General features: G+C 41.9%; 1 protein-coding gene and 5 non-coding genes across 6 annotated transcripts in view; all 6 read left to right on the top strand.

Annotated features, from left to right (window-relative positions):
- The window catches only part of LOC145984974 (von Willebrand factor A domain-containing protein 8-like), a 443,428-nt gene that overhangs the window by 237,741 nt on the left and 190,047 nt on the right, over positions 1-15,640 (top strand). The gene's annotated exons all lie outside the window — the stretch shown is intronic.
- On the top strand, positions 4,103-4,264 carry LOC145986062 (U1 spliceosomal RNA). Its single transcript, XR_014441508.1, has one exon. It is a non-coding gene; the product is annotated as a U1 spliceosomal RNA (small nuclear RNA).
- LOC145986146 (U1 spliceosomal RNA) lies at positions 6,744-6,905 on the top strand. Its single transcript, XR_014441577.1, has one exon. It is a non-coding gene; the product is annotated as a U1 spliceosomal RNA (small nuclear RNA).
- LOC145986128 (U1 spliceosomal RNA) lies at positions 9,385-9,546 on the top strand. The gene has a single exon (XR_014441560.1). It is a non-coding gene; the product is annotated as a U1 spliceosomal RNA (small nuclear RNA).
- Positions 12,026-12,187, top strand: LOC145986127 (U1 spliceosomal RNA). Its single transcript, XR_014441559.1, has one exon. It is a non-coding gene; the product is annotated as a U1 spliceosomal RNA (small nuclear RNA).
- LOC145986050 (U1 spliceosomal RNA) lies at positions 14,670-14,831 on the top strand. The gene has a single exon (XR_014441496.1). It is a non-coding gene; the product is annotated as a U1 spliceosomal RNA (small nuclear RNA).

Here is a 15,640-nt window from a genome sequence, read left to right as displayed (position 1 = left end):
TTGGGACTGTCAGGAAAGATATTTTTTTTAAAAAAAAGTACAGTAAAAATATTCTCTTTTCTGGCCTGTTTAGAAGCTGGAGATGATGTCCTTTGTCATATTTTTTTTTACGTTTGTAATTTTTATTTAATATGTTGTAATTTTTATTTTATTTGATTAAAGTTTTTATTTACATTTCTATTTCCATTTCTTGTGACCTCCGTTGACGATCTTTTACTCCATTTTTTGGATGTACGCCAGACTTCTGAGACACTTGGTAAGGTCCTTGGGTGTGCTTGTTTTGTAAGTACTTGTATGTAAAATTTTGCTAATCTGTTCATCCAGTTTTATGTACGTTCGTTTCCTCTTTGTTCCTTCCAAACCGATGCTAGCCCTGTCATATTTGTATCCGCTGTATTCCGCTTCCTGCTTCAGCGTCTTCAGAAGGGTGTAGAATTTGGGATGAAGTCGAACTTTCTCCTGCAGCTTATTGTTCAACCCTTCGACAGCATTGTTCGTTCGGTGCTTTGCATCTCCACAGTGCCACACATCAACTGGCGTACTATGGATTGATATTGATATTGATATTTATTGATATTGATACGAGCCCTTCGGCTGTGCGTATCTTACAATATTGTTACATAAACACCCCGACCTTAAACATGCACCCCATTTATGATACATTCAGAAACATTTATAAACAGAAACATTTGGAAAATAATTAAATACTATGTACATATATAAATAGCAATGTGGTCCTCTTCTTGCATTTGAGATTGTTCATTTTCACAACATAACATTACACTCTTCACCTATGCTTGAGCCCCTGCTGTTCCGTACCCTTCACTTTCACTGACTCCTTGCAGCATTTTCCTGCGCTCCCTCCAAACTGCATGAAAATAGGAGCCCAGGGCTTTGATATTTACATTCGTTATACCACTCCTCTCCTCCCTACATATAGCCTGGATGGTCTGCTCAATGCTGTCCCTTGCACTGTCCCCCCATTTGCGTTGTCTGAGGGGTGCCGACCAAACACACTCGTGTAGGATGTGAGCCCTCGTCTCCTCTCCGCCGCATAACGTGCAGATGGCACGACCGTCCGGCCCCTTGAGTTTGTGTTGCCTCCACCCCCCTAGCAGGAACCAGGCGAATCCACGTCTTTGCTGGTACGTACACGTATCAATATATCGTTTTCTCCCCCATTCCACCCACACCCCTGGCGGTTGTGCGGCGACGAGCGTTACCTTCTCCCTACATTCTGCCATGATGTCTTGCCTGCTACCGTCCACCAACCTCTCCCTTATGATTTGCAACATCCCAGTTTCGCACCTCCCGCCCCTCACCTCTTCCCACAGTTCCCCCAGACCCATTCTGTACAAGTCGTCCTTAATTCCACTTGCCCAGTGGCGTGCGAACCCTTCCTCAATCTGAACTCGCAGACACTGTTCTTTCAGTGAGTCTCCGGCCCCTTGTTCCAGCTTCATCCAGTACTTGAAACATCTCATCCTCGCTTCGACATCCTCCCTATGTTTTCCCATATCCCTCAGGACGCCACACGTGCTTGCACTCGTGCTGGTTCCCAGTATTTGTTTTAAAAACCGCGCTTGTATCTGATTTGCTACTCGCCCCCCTACCCTCCCCCATAGTTCCGCGCCGTAAAATAGGGTTGCTTTCACCGTTGCTTCATAAATTTGATCCAGCAATCTCACGCTGACTGTAGGGACTTTCCGTTGCAGTCGCTCTACCTTGCCCAGCCCATAACAAGCTTTTCCCTTTCTGCCTTCGATGTGCTTTGTCCACTCCCCTGCCATACTCAGCGTGATGCCTAGATAGGTGAAACGTTTGACCCTTTCAAGCTCGGAATCCCCATAGGTCCACCGCTCCTTTGCTGCGAAAACATAACCTTTCTTGAACGCCATTATTTTAGTTTTTCGTGTATTTACCTTCAACTTCCATGTTGTGCAATATTGTTTAAGTCTGTTCAATCCCCGCTGTAACCCCTGTACTTCGTTTGATATTAAAACGAGATCATCCGCATAGAGAAGGATTGGTATCGGTGTCCCGACTATCTCCGGTGTTTCAGCTCCTTCTTCTCCCACGAAGCTAGCAACGTCATTAATAAAAAGAATGAAAAGTAAAGGTGAAAGTATGCATCCCTGCTTGACGCCTACCGTGCTCTCGTGATGCCCAGACACCACCCCCTGCCCACATTTGACACAAAATTTGACCCCTCTGTACATATTCATTAGCGTATTAATCATTCTAGCCGAAACCCCCATGTCCCATAACTTCCCCCACAGCATTTGCCTATTGATAGAGTCAAACGCCTTTTCAAAATCAACAAAACAACAATATAATTTTCCCCTTTTCTCGTTTAACTTGCTTTGGATCAATGTGTTCAGGACAAAAACATTATCTATAGTGCTATAATTGGACCTGAAACCAGCCTGCAGGGGGGTCAGTTTATCAAAAATATCGGCCCATTTTCTCAATCTGTTGTACAGAATACTACAATAGCCACCCATCTTCAACGTCCTCGCGGGGGATCATTGCCAGAGCGCTGCACATGCGAACATGAAGCCTTACTTCTTCGTCATTCTTGTAGTCCGGTACCAATCCAACGTCTTGAACTTTGCGCCACAGACACTGATTAAAGTGGAAGTAGCATCCCTTGACGGTACAAGTCGGGAAGTTTGAAATGAGGGAAGAAATGCAATCATCTTCTTAGTCAACCATGATTCTTTCTGGATTCCAATCCGGTAAACATTCCTTCATTTTCCCAAAAAGTAGGTCGTAAGTTTCTCTTTTTTTGTTCGGCAGGAAGGCGAATGCTACTGGAGCGATGTTAGTCTCGTTATCTGTACTGCCAAGATCTGCGTGGATTGTATAGAGCTGGGTGAACTGCTTGCTACACGATTTGAAAGTTCCGTCCATGAAGAACTGATTGTGATTCTGCAGTATTTCCCTGCCTTTGGAGCTACAAAAAACGAGGATTCTCTTCATCTACCAAAAGGAAACTTGAACTGTCGCCCATTTTCAGGTCTTCTTCAGATAAAACGATGTTCTGTCTGGAATTCGGTCTCGACGATCTCCTTGTGCCTGCCTCCTCACATAGTTCATGCTGCGTTTGAAGCTGGAGTACACAGGAACTTCCACCACAATGTCGAATCCTTGATTAAACAAGGGACCCATTTCTTTCTGGTAGAGCTTAGACATAGATTCGTCACCTTCTCTTGCTCGCTTCTTAGCTGCCACTTGCTTAATTGTGTGCTGGGCGCATTTTTCCCACTTTCTAATGTGGTTACTCTTGGGAGGGCGCATTTTTCCCACTTTTATTGCGAGAGCGCATTTTTCCCGGGCGCATTTTTCCCTGATTCATCAGGAACACCCGATATGAAATGAAACCGACAAGTGCAATTTGGGATGTGATTGAGGAGGAGACAAGTAATGCAACTGAAGACAAGAAGGCATCTTCCAACGAGTATAGATATTCTTCTTCACTCACGAGACAAGACGTGAACGCGTCAGGTCTTCTCGGTACGGTACATCCCTCTCGCATTTCCTCCCTTAACGTTTCTGATAAACGACAAATTGTGTTCCAGCCATCATTTGGAATTTCTTGCGTGAAGAAAACCCAAAGCATTCCCGTCGATATCAGTCCACTTTCTTTCCTTTTTTGACAAGAAAATGTCTATTCTTCAAGAGCACACGAGTGGAACCCGTCCTATTTCCGAGCGTGAATCGGAGAAGGTTATTTTCAGATATGCAATAATTGAACTGTATACCCCGTGAACCTGAAGGGGACAGAAAACGAGAAGGCCAGCCAGCAACATTCGTATGTGAAAGTTGAACGTAGTGTGGATAATGTTGGAGTAAGTAAACGTTTCTCAATAGATGGCAGCACAAGGAGTAGCTTCTTTTCCTCCCTTAAAAAGTTGGTTCAAAGTTTACTTGTGAAGATAACTTGAACACATTTAGTTGTATATATATTGTCTGTGTAAAGTAATTATAGTAATTATAAGTTATAATTGACAAGTTGCGAAACACTTTCCGATATGCGTAAACACTCGATGAGAGTTAGTTGAGAAGATAGAGTAGGGTGTGAGAGGTTTCCGGTCGAGGCATACTTACCTGGCGTAGGGGTTACCGTGATCAGCAAGGCGGTTCCCCCGGGGTGAGGCTCTTCCATTGCACTTCGGTTGGGCTGACCCCCGCGAATATCCCAAACGTGGATATCTCGGGCTTGTGATTTTTGTTAGTTGGGACTGCGTTCGCGCCGTCCCTGAAAAATAAATGTAGAACAAAAAATGTATGTTTTGGTAATGTTAAGTTCGGTCGGTTTTTTGGGAGTATTGTTTCGTGATAAACTTGTTGAAAGCTGCGATCCGTTCAGAAGTTTCGTTCGCCAAGAAATTGGCTGACCCAATCGGAAAGGACAGACCAGATGGACGATCTGTTTTCTTTCTGCCTGCCTACAAGACCCAATGAGATCAGAGAAGAAAGTTTGGGAAAATTCAATAAATAATCTTTCAAGGGATTTGACGTTGTCACCCGTCCTCATTTATAACCTAACGAACCGCACCTCGCTCTCTGTTTCGAACATGGAAATCGGGACTCCCTTTGCTTCCAGAGCCTTAACGCGTGCACTGCATGGCGTAGAATGTAGTAAGCGGTAACATAACATCCAACCTTCATAATGTTGGTAGTCGTCCTGCATATTAGCAGAGATCTTAAAGATGTTTTCGTTGCGTCGAAATTACCATTACAATAACGAATTCGCGTGAATAAACAGTTGTCTGATTTTTAAGAATTTTTTAAGACTACATTTAACCAGAGAGCATATTTATAATGAAAGGTATTCCCTCATGGAAACTCAACCACGTCGTACCAGTACCTGGTGCTTGAAACAATGCATCCTTTGGTAGAAAAATAAACCAATAAAATGAACTAGTTTTTCTTGCTTGTTGAATACATAATACTTAGGTTTCCAAATTCAAATTGTCCACTTTATGTATTAATATTGGCTTCTACTTCACCGCCCGTTGAAGGCATGACCATTTGAAAAAGTTGTGCTGCAATAGTTACGAATGTATACCTTACATTGGAAGAGATTTGACAAATAGGCTAGCTGAATTATGCTAGAAATAATCGCAAGTGACAGGAGGAGAATGAGTGGTTAACGACAATTCTCTACATGCTACGTAAATATTGTGTTTTTCACTTACGTCCCTTTCCTTTGATATTTACTAATTGCGACGACAAGGATGAATAATGGGTACGTGACGAAAGGACACTCGTAAGGCCCACAACATGCCCAGGTTAGGACTCTAACCGAGGGGGCTTCAAGTGACGGGTAAAATTTTTAGTAAATTCGGATGCACTTTTATGTGAAAATTTCTGCTAAACCGATTCTGCTCGACCGTGTTTTTGAGTTTCTGATGTAAATATTCGAGTTTTATTCACTGATAGTTTAACTTGGACCGGACCTACAGTTTAGAGTGGGATCCAAGCCATTATGTGCCTCGACCGAGTATCGAACCCCTCGATTACAAAACGAGAAACGCTTTAGAGTGCGACTTGTTTGAAGCAAAGGCTCCGGCACCTTTATACATGAATTAGATATGCTATTTAACATAGAAACTTATGTTTTTCTTTTGTTTTAATCTGCGTTTGAAGTGTAAAATTGTGTCTGTGAGAATGTTCAAAGAAACCGTGGGAGAGGTGTAGTTTTTTATGTAATGTGGTGAAAATGAGACAGTGCATAGGAGAATTTTGCCATCCCTGCGTCCCCCCTCCCTCCGAACACTGTTTATAGCGAAGGTTTTTGATTTGACAATTTTGCATGTAATAGACACAAGGAGAAATATTATTTCGTTGTCGATAAGTTTTTCAAATTTTAAGTCGAATTTGTTGTCCGGTAGGCTAATCGGGACTGGACGTTCAGTTTAGAGTGGAACCGAAGCAGAGTGGAATGTTGCTCCACTGGAAGTGAATGCAGTACAGCGGTAGCAGTAGGCCATCAGGAACACCCGATATGAAATGAAACCGACAAGTGCAATTTGGGATGTGATTGAGGAGGAGACAGGTAATGCAACTGAAGACAAGAAGGCATCTTCCAACGAGTATAGATATTCTTCTTCACTCACGAGACAAGACGTGAACGCGTCAGGTCTTCTCGGTACGGTACATCCCTCTCGCATTTCCTCCCTTAACGTTTCTGATAAACGACAAATTGTGTTCCAGCCATCATTTGGAATTTCTTGCGTGAAGAAAACCCAAAGCATTCCCGTCGATATCAGTCCACTTTCTTTCCTTTTTTGACAAGAAAATGTCTATTCTTCAAGAGCACACGAGTGGAACCCGTCCTATTTCCGAGCGTGAATCGGAGAAGGTTATTTTCAGATATGCAATAATTGAACTGTATAACCCGTGAACCTGAAGGGGACAGAAAACGAGAAGGCCAGCCAGCAACATTCGTATGTGAAAGTTGAACGTAGTGTGGATAATGTTGGAGTAAGTAAACGTTTCTCAATAGATGGCAGCACAAGGAGTAGCTTCTTTTCCTCCCTTAAAAAGTTGGTTCAAAGTTTACTTGTGAAGATAACTTGAACACATTTAGTTGTATATATATTGTCTGTGTAAAGTAATTATAGTAATTATAAGTTATAATTGACAAGTTGCGAAACACTTTCCGATATGCGTAAACACTCGATGAGAGTTAGTTGAGAAGATAGAGTAGGGTGTGAGAGGTTTCCGGTCGAGGCATACTTACCTGGCGTAGGGGTTACCGTGATCAGCAAGGCGGTTCCCCCGGGGTGAGGCTCTTCCATTGCACTTCGGTTGGGCTGACCCCCGCGAATATCCCAAACGTGGATATCTCGGGCGTGTGATTTTTGTTAGTTGGGACTGCGTTCGCGCCGTCCCTGAAAAATAAATGTAGAACAAAAAATGTATGTTTTGGTAATGTTAAGTTCGGTCGGTTTTTTGGGAGTATTGTTTCGTGATAAACTTGTTGAAAGCTGCGATCCGTTCAGAAGTTTCGTTCGCCAAGAAATTGGCTGACCCAATCGGAAAGGACAGACCAGATGGACGATCTGTTTTCTTTCTGCCTGCCTACAAGACCCAATGAGATCAGAGAAGAAAGTTTGGGAAAATTCAATAAATAATCTTTCAAGGGATTTGACGTTGTCACCCGTCCTCATATGGAACCTAACGAACCGCACCTCGCTCTCTGTTTCGAACATGGAAATCGGGACTCCCTTTGCTTCCAGAGCCTTAACGCGTGCACTGCATGGCGTAGAATGTAGTAAGCGGTAACATAACATCCAACCTTCATAATGTTGGTAGTCGTCCTGCATATTAGCAGAGATCTTAAAGATGTTTTCGTTGCGTCGAAATTACCATTACAATAACGAATTCGCGTGAATAAACAGTTGTCTGATTTTTAAGAATTTTTTAAGACTACATTTAACCAGAGAGCATATTTATAATGAAAGGTATTCCCTCATGGAAACTCAACCACGTCGTACCAGTACCTGGTGCTTGAAACAATGCATCCTTTGGTAGAAAAATAAACCAATAAAATGAACTAGTTTTTCTTGCTTGTTGAATACATAATACTTAGGTTTCCAAATTCAAATTGTCCACTTTATGTATTAATATTGGCTTCTACTTCACCGCCCGTTGAAGGCATGACCATTTGAAAAAGTTGTGCTGCAATAGTTACGAATGTATACCTTACATTGGAAGAGATTTGACAAATAGGCTAGCTGAATTATGCTAGAAATAATCGCAAGTGACAGGAGGAGAATGAGTGGTTAACGACAATTCTCTACATGCTACGTAAATATTGTGTTTTTCACTTACGTCCCTTTCCTTTGATATTTACTAATTGCGACGACAAGGATGAATAATGGGTACGTGACGAAAGGACACTCGTAAGGCCCACAACATGCCCAGGTTAGGACTCTAACCGAGGGGGCTTCAAGTGACGGGTAAAATTTTTAGTAAATTCGGATGCACTTTTATGTGAAAATTTCTGCTAAACCGATTCTGCTCGACCGTGTTTTTGAGTTTCTGATGTAAATATTCGAGTTTTATTCACTGATAGTTTAACTTGGACCGGACCTACAGTTTAGAGTGGGATCCAAGCCATTATGTGCCTCGACCGAGTATCGAACCCCTCGATTACAAAACGAGAAACGCTTTAGAGTGCGACTTGTTTGATGCAAAGGCTCCGGCACCTTTATACATGAATTAGATATGCTATTTAACATAGAAACTTATGTTTTTCTTTTGTTTTAATCTGCGTTTGAAGTGTAAAATTGTGTCTGTGAGAATGTTCAAAGAAACCGTGGGAGAGGTGTAGTTTTTTATGTAATGTGGTGAAAATGAGACAGTGCATAGGAGAATTTTGCCATCCCTGCGTCCCCCCTCCCTCCGAACACTGTTTATAGCGAAGGTTTTTGATTTGACAATTTTGCATGTAATAGACACAAGGAGAAATATTATTTCGTTGTCGATAAGTTTTTCAAATTTTAAGTCGAATTTGTTGTCCGGTAGGCTAATCGGGACTGGACGTTCAGTTTAGAGTGGAACCGAAGCAGAGTGGAATGTTGCTCCACTGGAAGTGAATGCAGTACAGCGGTAGCAGTAGGCCATCAGGAACACCCGATATGAAATGAAACCGACAAGTGCAATTTGGGATGTGATTGAGGAGGAGACAGGTAATGCAACTGAAGACAAGAAGGCATCTTCCAACGAGTATAGATATTCTTCTTCACTCACGAGACAAGACGTGAACGCGTCAGGTCTTCTCGGTACGGTACATCCCTCTCGCATTTCCTCCCTTAACGTTTCTGATAAACGACAAATTGTGTTCCAGCCATCATTTGGAATTTCTTGCGTGAAGAAAACCCAAAGCATTCCCGTCGATATCAGTCCACTTTCTTTCCTTTTTTGACAAGAAAATGTCCATTCTTCAAGAGCACACGAGTGGAACCCGTCCTATTTCCGAGCGTGAATCGGAGAAGGTTATTTTCAGATATGCAATAATTGAACTGTATAACCCGTGAACCTGAAGGGGACAGAAAACGAGAAGGCCAGCCAGCAACATTCGTATGTGAAAGTTGAACGTAGTGTGGATAATGTTGGAGTAAGTAAACGTTTCTCAATAGATGGCAGCACAAGGAGTAGCTTCTTTTCCTCCCTTAAAAAGTTGGTTCAAAGTTTACTTGTGAAGATAACTTGAACACATTTAGTTGTATATATATTGTCTGTGTAAAGTAATTATAGTAATTATAAGTTATAATTGACAAGTTGCGAAACACTCTCCGATATGCGTAAACACTCGATGAGAGTTAGTTGAGAAGATAGAGTAGGGTGTGAGAGGTTTCCGGTCGAGGCATACTTACCTGGCGTAGGGGTTACCGTGATCAGCAAGGCGGTTCCCCCGGGGTGAGGCTCTTCCATTGCACTTGGGTTGGGCTGACCCCCGCGAATATCCCAAACGTGGATATCTCGGGCGTGTAATTTTTGTTAGTTGGGACTGCGTTCGCGCCGTCCCTGAAAAATAAATGTAGAACAAAAAATGTATGTTTTGGTAATGTTAAGTTCGGTCGGTTTTTTGGGAGTATTGTTTCGTGATAAACTTGTTGAAAGCTGCGATCCGTTCAGAAGTTTCGTTCGCCAAGAAATTGGCTGACCCAATCGGAAAGGACAGACCAGATGGACGATCTGTTTTCTTTCTGCCTGCCTACAAGACCCAATGAGATCAGAGAAGAAAGTTTGGGAAAATTCAATAAATAATCTTTCAAGGGATTTGACGTTGTCACCCGTCCTCATTTGGAACCTAACGAACCGCACCTCGCTCTCTGTTTCGAACATGGAAATCGGGACTCCCTTTGCTTCCAGAGCCTTAACGCGTGCACTGCATGGCGTAGAATGTAGTAAGCGGTAACATAACATCCAACCTTCATAATGTTGGTAGTCGTCCTGCATATTAGCAGAGATCTTAAAGATGTTTTCGTTGCGTCGAAATTACCATTACAATAACGAATTCGCGTGAATAAACAGTTGTCTGATTTTTAAGAATTTTTTAAGACTACATTTAACCAGAGAGCATATTTATAATGAAAGGTATTCCCTCATGGAAACTCAACCACGTCGTACCAGTACCTGGTGCTTGAAACAATGCATCCTTTGGTAGAAAAATAAACCAATAAAATGAACTAGTTTTTCTTGCTTGTTGAATACATAATACTTAGGTTTCCAAATTCAAATTGTCCACTTTATGTATTAATATTGGCTTCTACTTCACCGCCCGTTGAAGGCATGACCATTTGAAAAAGTTGTGCTGCAATAGTTACGAATGTATACCTTACATTGGAAGAGATTTGACAAATAGGCTAGCTGAATTATGCTAGAAATAATCGCAAGTGACAGGAGGAGAATGAGTGGTTAACGACAATTCTCTACATGCTACGTAAATATTGTGTTTTTCACTTACGTCCCTTTCCTTTGATATTTACTAATTGCGACGACAAGGATGAATAATGGGTACGTGACGAAAGGACACTCGTAAGGCCCACAACATGCCCAGGTTAGGACTCTAACCGAGGGGGCTTCAAGTGACGGGTAAAATTTTTAGTAAATTCGGATGCACTTTTATGTGAAAATTTCTGCTAAACCGATTCTGCTCGACCGTGTTTTTGAGTTTCTGATGTAAATATTCGAGTTTTATTCACTGATAGTTTAACTTGGACCGGACCTACAGTTTAGAGTGGGATCCAAGCCATTATGTGCCTCGACCGAGTATCGAACCCCTCGATTACAAAACGAGAAACGCTTTAGAGTGCGACTTGTTTGAAGCAAAGGCTCCGGCACCTTTATACATGAATTAGATATGCTATTTAACATAGAAACTTATGTTTTTCTTTTGTTTTAATCTGCGTTTGAAGTGTAAAATTGTGTCTGTGAGAATGTTCAAAGAAACCGTGGGAGAGGTGTAGTTTTTTATGTAATGTGGTGAAAATGAGACAGTGCATAGGAGAATTTTGCCATCCCTGCGTCCCCCCTCCCTCCGAACACTGTTTATAGCGAAGGTTTTTGATTTGACAATTTTGCATGTAATAGACACAAGGAGAAATATTATTTCGTTGTCGATAAATTTTTCAAATTTTAAGTCGAATTTGTTGTCCGGTAGGCTAATCGGGACTGGACGTTCAGTTTAGAGTGGAACCGAAGCAGAGTGGAATGTTGCTCCACTGGAAGTGAATGCAGTACAGCGGTAGCAGTAGGCCATCAGGAACACCCGATATGAAATGAAACCGACAAGTGCAATTTGGGATGTGATTGAGGAGGAGACAGGTAATGCAACGGAAGACAAGAAGGCATCTTCCAACGAGTATAGATATTCTTCTTCACTCACGAGACAAGACGTGAACGCGTCAGGTCTTCTCGGTACGGTACATCCCTCTCGCATTTCCTCCCTTAACGTTTCTGATAAACGACAAATTGTGTTCCAGCCATCATTTGGAATTTCTTGCGTGAAGAAAACCCAAAGCATTCCCGTCGATATCAGTCCACTTTCTTTCCTTTTTTGACAAGAAAATGTCCATTCTTCAAGAGCACACGAGTGGAACCCGTCCTATTTCCGAGCGTGAATCGGAGAAGGTTATTTTCAGATATGCAATAATTGAACTGTATAACCCGTGAACCTGAAGGGGACAGAAAACGAGAAGGCCAGCCAGCAACATTCGTATGTGAAAGTTGAACGTAGTGTGGATAATGTTGGAGTAAGTAAACGTTTCTCAATAGATGGCAGCACAAGGAGTAGCTTCTTTTCCTCCCTTAAAAAGTTGGTTCAAAGTTTACTTGTGAAGATAACTTGAACACATTTAGTTGTATATATATTGTCTGTGTAAAGTAATTATAGTAATTATAAGTTATAATTGACAAGTTGCGAAACACTCTCCGATATGCGTAAACACTCGATGAGAGTTAGTTGAGAAGATAGAGTAGGGTGTGAGAGGTTTCCGGTCGAGGCATACTTACCTGGCGTAGGGGTTACCGTGATCAGCAAGGCGGTTCCCCCGGGGTGAGGCTCTTCCATTGCACTTGGGTTGGGCTGACCCCCGCGAATATCCCAAACGTGGATATCTCGGGCGTGTAATTTTTGTTAGTTGGGACTGCGTTCGCGCCGTCCCTGAAAAATAAATGTAGAACAAAAAATGTATGTTTTGGTAATGTTAAGTTCGGTCGGTTTTTTGGGAGTATTGTTTCGTGATAAACTTGTTGAAAGCTGCGATCCGTTCAGAAGTTTCGTTCGCCAAGAAATTGGCTGACCCAATCGGAAAGGACAGACCAGATGGACGATCTGTTTTCTTTCTGCCTGCCTACAAGACCCAATGAGATCAGAGAAGAAAGTTTGGGAAAATTCAATAAATAATCTTTCAAGGGATTTGACGTTGTCACCCGTCCTCATTTATAACCTAACGAACCGCACCTCGCTCTCTGTTTCGAACATGGAAATCGGGACTCCCTTTGCTTCCAGAGCCTTAACGCGTGCACTGCATGGCGTAGAATGTAGTAAGCGGTAACATAACATCCAACCTTCATAATGTTGGTAGTCGTCCTGCATATTAGCAGAGATCTTAAAGATGTTTTCGTTGCGTCGAAATTACCATTACAATAGCGAATTCGCGTGAATAAACAGTTGTCTGATTTTTAAGAATTTTTTTAAGACTACATTTAACCAGAGAGCATATTTATAATGAAAGGTATTCCCTCATGGAAACTCAACCACGTCGTACCAGTACCTGGTGCTTGAAACAATGCATCCTTTGGTAGAAAAATAAACCAATAAAATGAACTAGTTTTTCTTTTGCTTGTTGAATACATAATACTTAGGTTTCCAAATTCAAATTGTCCATTTTATGTATTAATATTGGCTTCTACTTCACCGCCCGTTGAAGGCATGACCATTTGAAAAAGTTGTGCTGCAATAGTTACGAATGTATACCTTACATTGGAAGAGATTTGACAAATAGGCTAGCTGAATTATGGTAGAAATAATCGCAAGTGACAGGAGGAGAATGAGTGGTTAACGACAATTCTCTACATGCTACGTAAATATTGTGTTTTTCATGTACGTCCCTTTCCTTTGATATTTACTAATTGCGACGACAAGGATGAATAATGGGTACGTGACGAAAGGACACTCGTAAGGCCCACAACATGCCCAGGTTAGGACTCTAACCGAGGGGGCTTCAAGTGACGGGCAAAATTTTTAGTAAATTCGGATCCACTTTTATGTGAAAATTTCTGCTAAACCGATTCTGCTCGACCGTGTTTTTGAGTTTCTGATGTAAATATTCGAGTTTTATTCACTGATAGTTTAACTTGGACCGGACCTACAGTTTAGAGTGGGATCCAAGCCATTATGTGCCTCGACCGAGTATCGAACCCCTCGATTACAAAACGAGAAACGCTTTAGAGTGCGACTTGTTTGAAGCAAAGGCTCCGGCACCTTTATACATGAATTAGATATGCTATTTAACATAGAAACTTATGTTTTTCTTTTGTTTTAATCTGCGTTTGAAGTGTAAAATTGTGTCTGTGAGAATGTTCAAAGAAACCGTGGGAGAGGTGTAGTTTTTTATGTAATGTGGTGAAAATGAGACAGTGCATAGGAGAATTTTGCCATCCCTGCGTCCCCCCTCCCTCCGAACACTGTTTATAGCGAAGGTTTTTGATTTGACAATTTTGCATGTAATAGACACAAGGAGAAATATTATTTCGTTGTCGATAAGTTTTTCAAATTTTAAGTCGAATTTGTTGTCCGGTAGGCTAATCGGGACTGGACGTTCAGTTTAGAGTGGAACCGAAGCAGAGTGGAATGTTGCTCCACTGGAAGTGAATGCAGTACAGCGGTAGCAGTAGGCCATCAGGAACACCCGATATGAAATGAAACCGACAAGTGCAATTTGGGATGTGATTGAGGAGGAGACAGGTAATGCAACTGAAGACAAGAAGGCATCTTCCAACGAGTATAGATATTCTTCTTCACTCACGAGACAAGACGTGAACGCGTCAGGTCTTCTCGGTACGGTACATCCCTCTCGCATTTCCTCCCTTAACGTTTCTGATAAACGACAAATTGTGTTCCAGCCATCATTTGGAATTTCTTGCGTGAAGAAAACCCAAAGCATTCCCGTCGATATCAGTCCACTTTCTTTCCTTTTTTGACAAGAAAATGTCCATTCTTCAAGAGCACACGAGTGGAACCCGTCCTATTTCCGAGCGTGAATCGGAGAAGGTTATTTTCAGATATGCAATAATTGAACTGTATAACCCGTGAACCTGAAGGGGACAGAAAACGAGAAGGCCAGCCAGCAACATTCGTATGTGAAAGTTGAACGTAGTGTGGATAATGTTGGAGTAAGTAAACGTTTCTCAATAGATGGCAGCACAAGGAGTAGCTTCTTTTCCTCCCTTAAAAAGTTGGTTCAAAGTTTACTTGTGAAGATAACTTGATCACATTTAGTTGTATATATATTGTCTGTGTAAAGTAATTATAGTAATTATAAGTTATAATTGACAAGTTGCGAAACACTTTCCGATATGCGTAAACACTCGATGAGAGTTAGTTGAGAAGATAGAGTAGGGTGTGAGAGGTTTCCGGTCGAGGCATACTTACCTGGCGTAGGGGTTACCGTGATCAGCAAGGCGGTTCCCCCGGGGTGAGGCTCTTCCATTGCACTTCGGTTGGGCTGACCCCCGCGAATATCCCAAACGTGGATATCTCGGGCGTGTAATTTTTGTTAGTTGGGACTGCGTTCGCGCCGTCCCTGAAAAATAAATGTAGAACAAAAAATGTATGTTTTGGTAATGTTAAGTTCGGTCGGTTTTTTGGGAGTATTGTTTCGTGATAAACTTGTTGAAAGCTGCGATCCGTTCAGAAGTTTCGTTCGCCAAGAAATTGGCTGACCCAATCGGAAAGGACAGACCAGATGGACGATCTGTTTTCTTTCTGCCTGCCTACAAGACCCAATGAGATCAGAGAAGAAAGTTTGGGAAAATTCAATAAATAATCTTTCAAGGGATTTGACGTTGTCACCCGTCCTCATTTATAACCTAACGAACCGCACCTCGCTCTCTGTTTCGAACATGGAAATCGGGACTCCCTTTGCTTCCAGAGCCTTAACGCGTGCACTGCATGGCGTAGAATGTAGTAAGCGGTAACATAACATCCAACCTTCATAATGTTGGTAGTCGTCCTGCATATTAGCAGAGATCTTAAAGATGTTTTCGTTGCGTCGAAATTACCATTACAATAGCGAATTCGCGTGAATAAACAGTTGTCTGATTTTTAAGAATTTTTTTAAGACTACATTTAACCAGAGAGCATATTTATAATGAAAGGTATTCCCTCATGGAAACTCAACCACGTCGTACCAGTACCTGGTGCTTGAAACAATGCATCCTTTGGTAGAAAAATAAACCAATAAAATGAACTAGTTTTTCTTTTGCTTGTTGAATACATAATACTTAGGTTTCCAAATTCAAATTGTCCATTTTATGTATTAATATTGGCTTCTACTTCACCGCCCGTTGAAGGCATGACCATTTGAAAAAGTTGTGCTGCAATAGTTACGAATGT

Source organism: Lepisma saccharinum, chromosome 3, assembly GCF_977018435.1.
Source record: "Lepisma saccharinum chromosome 3, izLepSacc3.1, whole genome shotgun sequence".
In the NCBI taxonomy this organism is placed as follows: domain Eukaryota; kingdom Metazoa; phylum Arthropoda; class Insecta; order Zygentoma; family Lepismatidae; genus Lepisma; species Lepisma saccharinum.
The sequence above is the reverse complement of the archived record's forward strand: the minus strand, read 5'-3'. Positions and strand labels throughout refer to the sequence as shown.